General features: G+C 48.4%; 1 pseudogene; it reads right to left on the reverse strand.

Annotated features, from left to right (window-relative positions):
• Positions 1-2,246: 2,246 nt before the first annotated feature.
• LOC147965779 (uncharacterized) lies at positions 2,247-2,861 on the reverse strand (annotated as a pseudogene).
• Between the last annotated feature and the right edge of the window lie 344 nt (positions 2,862-3,205).

Raw genomic sequence — 3,205 nt, forward strand, 5'->3', positions numbered from 1 at the left:
TCGCGTTAGGATTTTGTGCATCCAACCATAAAAGCGCATGACAACCTCTGCTTCCCTCTGCGAAGGGCCTATCTTTTACTTTTATCTCCTACATTGCATAAGAGTCATGGTGATCTTCACCCTTCCTTTTTACATTTTATCCTTTGGCAAGCACAGTATGTTGGAAAGATCCTGGTATATATGGCTAATTGGATGTGAGTTTTCATGAACTATTACTGTTGGCATTACCCTTGAGGTAAAACGTTGGGAGGCAAAACTATAAGCCCCTATCTTTCTCTGTGTCCGATTAAAACTCCATACCCATAAGTATTGCGTGAGTGTCAGCAATTGTGAAATATTATATGATAGTTGAGTATGTGGACTTGCTGAAAAGCTCTTATACATTGACTCTTTCCTATGTTATGATAAATTGCAATTGCTTCAATAACTGAGATTATAGTTTGTTAGTTTTCAATGAAGTTTACGATTCATACTTGATATTGTGATTGAATTATTACTCTAGCATTAGAGATTATTTGACAAATAATTATATGAGTTGCTGTTCTAAGAATGATCATGATGCCCTCATGTCCGTATTTTATTTTTATCGACACCTCTATCTCTAAACATGTGGACATATTTTTCGATTTCGGATTTTTGCTTGAGGACAAGCGAGGTTTAAGCTTGGGGGTGTTGATACGTCCATTTTGCATCATGCTTTTATATCAATATTTATTGCATTATGGGCTGTTATTACACATTATGTCACAATACTTATGCCTATTCTCTCTTATTTTACAAGGTTTCCATAAAAAGGGAGAATGCCGGCAGCTGGGATTCTGGGCTGGAAAAGGAGCAAATATTAGAGACCTATTCTGCGTAGGTCCAGAAGTCCTGAAACTTCACGGAAGATGTTTTCCAAATATATAAAAAATACTGAGAGCAAGAACTTCACCAGGGGGGCACACCCTGCCCACGAGGGTGGGGGGCGCGCCCTACCCCCCTCGGCGCGCCCCCTACCTCATGGGCCCCCTGGTGGCCCTCCGGTGGCTATCTTCTGCTATATGAAGTCTTTCGATGGAAAAAAAATCATAAGCCATCTTCTCGGACGAAACTCTGCCGCCACGAGGCGGAACCTTGGCGGAACCAATCTAGGGCTCTGGCGGAGCTATTCTGCCAGGGAAACTTCCCTTCCGGAGGGGGAAATCATCGCCATCGTCATCACCAACGCTCCTCTCATCGGGAGAGGGCAATCTCCATCAACATCTTCATCAGCACCATCTCATCTCAAAACCCTAGTTCATCTCTTGTATCCAATTCTTGTCTCCAAGTCTGGGATTGGTGCTAGTTGGTTGCTAGTAGTGTTAATTACTCCTTGTAGTTGATGCTAGTTGGTTTAATTGGTGGAAGATCATATGTTCAAATCCTATATGCATATTAATACCCCTCTGATTATGAACATGTTTATGCTTTATGAGTAGTTACTTTTGTTCCTGAGCACATGGGAGAAGTCTTGCTATTAGTAGTCATGTGAATTTGGTATTTGTTCGATATTTTGATGAGATGTATGTTGTCTCTCCTCTAGTGGTGTTATGTGAACGTCGACTACATGACACTTCACCATTGTTTGGGCCTAGAGGAAGGCATTGGGAAGTAATAAGTAGATGATGGGTTGCTAGAGTGACAGAAGCTTAAACTCTAGTTTATGCGTTGCTTCGTAAGGGGCTCATTTGGATCCATATGTTTCATGCTATGGTTAGGTTTACCTTAATACTTTTGTTGTAGTTGCGGATGCTTGCAATAGAGGTTAATCATAAGTGGGATGCTTGTCCAAGTAAGGACAGTACCCAAGCACCGGTCCACCCACATACCAAATTATCAAAGAACTGAACGCGAATCATATGAACGTGATGAAAACTAGCTTGACGATATTCCCATGTGTCCTCGGGAGCACATTACAACATATAAGAGTTTGTCCAGGCTTGTCCTTTGCTACAAAAAGGATTGGGCCATCTTGCTGCACCTTATTTACTTTTGTTACTTGTTGCTCGTTACAAATTATCTTATCACAAAACTATCTGTTACCACTTATTTCAGTACTTGCAGAGAATACCTTGCTGGAAACCGCTTATCATTTCCTTCTGCTCCTCGTTGGGTTCGACACTCTTACTTATCGAAAGGACTACGATAGATACCCTATACTTGTGATTCATCACATAGTTTCATACATGAACTTCAACTACTACTTATTCAAACTACTAGATAAACTACTCCTCATCGTCGGAGCTGTGGAACTGCGCCCAGAACTCCTCCTTCTCCGGGTCGTCGCACCCCTCCTCCTCCTCCGAGAAGTCTGCCCAGTCCTCCTCGGAAGAGGACTCGATGGGGATAACTATCGAGGGACCGGCCTCGTCCTCCTTGTTCGTCCCCTTCTTCTTCTACTCGCCTCACACTTCCAGTAATACTCCAGCTCGACCTGGACGTACTCTGGATGCTCCCGTGCAAACCTCGCCATCGCCTCCTCGTCGATCTCGCTGGAACTGACGACAACCGATGACTTCTTCTTCTTCTTCTTCTTCTTCTTCTTCTTCTTCTTCTTCTTCTTCTTCTTCTTCGAGATCTCCTTCATCTTGATGCCCTGCGGCACAAGCATCTCCACTTCCGCCCGACTCTCGATCTCTGGGAAGTCGAGGTGCTCCCGAGGCCTCTCGGCATGCCACACCGCCACGTCGTAGGCATGCGCGGCCTCGTGGTCAGAGGGGTACGTGCTGATCCACCAACGCCTCCTGGCGTCGGAGAGCTCCACTCCGAAGTTACCGGAGGGTTTTCTGCCTCACGCCGAAGAAGCTCAACTTGCCCTTCGGCATCTTCTTCAGCGCCATCAGAGAGCGGTGGAAGCGGTGGCGGCGTGCGGCCGGGGCGGTGGCAGACGGAGCCGTGCAGGGAGGGGTGGAGCTGCGGGGCGGCGACGACATGCGGGGCGGTGGCGGACGGAGCCGGTGCGGTTCAAAGCTACGGCGGGCGGGCCGGGGCCGGGCGGAGCTGCGGCGCATGGGGCGGCGGCCGGATACGCGGCGGGTGCGCGGCGGGGCAGCGTGGAAAAAAGCGGGGGCGGGGCGGGGCCGGATCTGATCGATGCGGGCGGCGTGCAGCGGGGCGGCGGCGGGATGTGGAGGAGGTAGGGCGGCGACAGGGCGGCGGCGGACGGGCGGGAGGTCGCGGGCGG

This window comes from Triticum urartu, chromosome 6A (assembly GCF_056163025.1).
Source record: "Triticum urartu cultivar PI428250 chromosome 6A, HENAU_Tu73, whole genome shotgun sequence".
Classification (NCBI taxonomy): domain Eukaryota; kingdom Viridiplantae; phylum Streptophyta; class Magnoliopsida; order Poales; family Poaceae; genus Triticum; species Triticum urartu.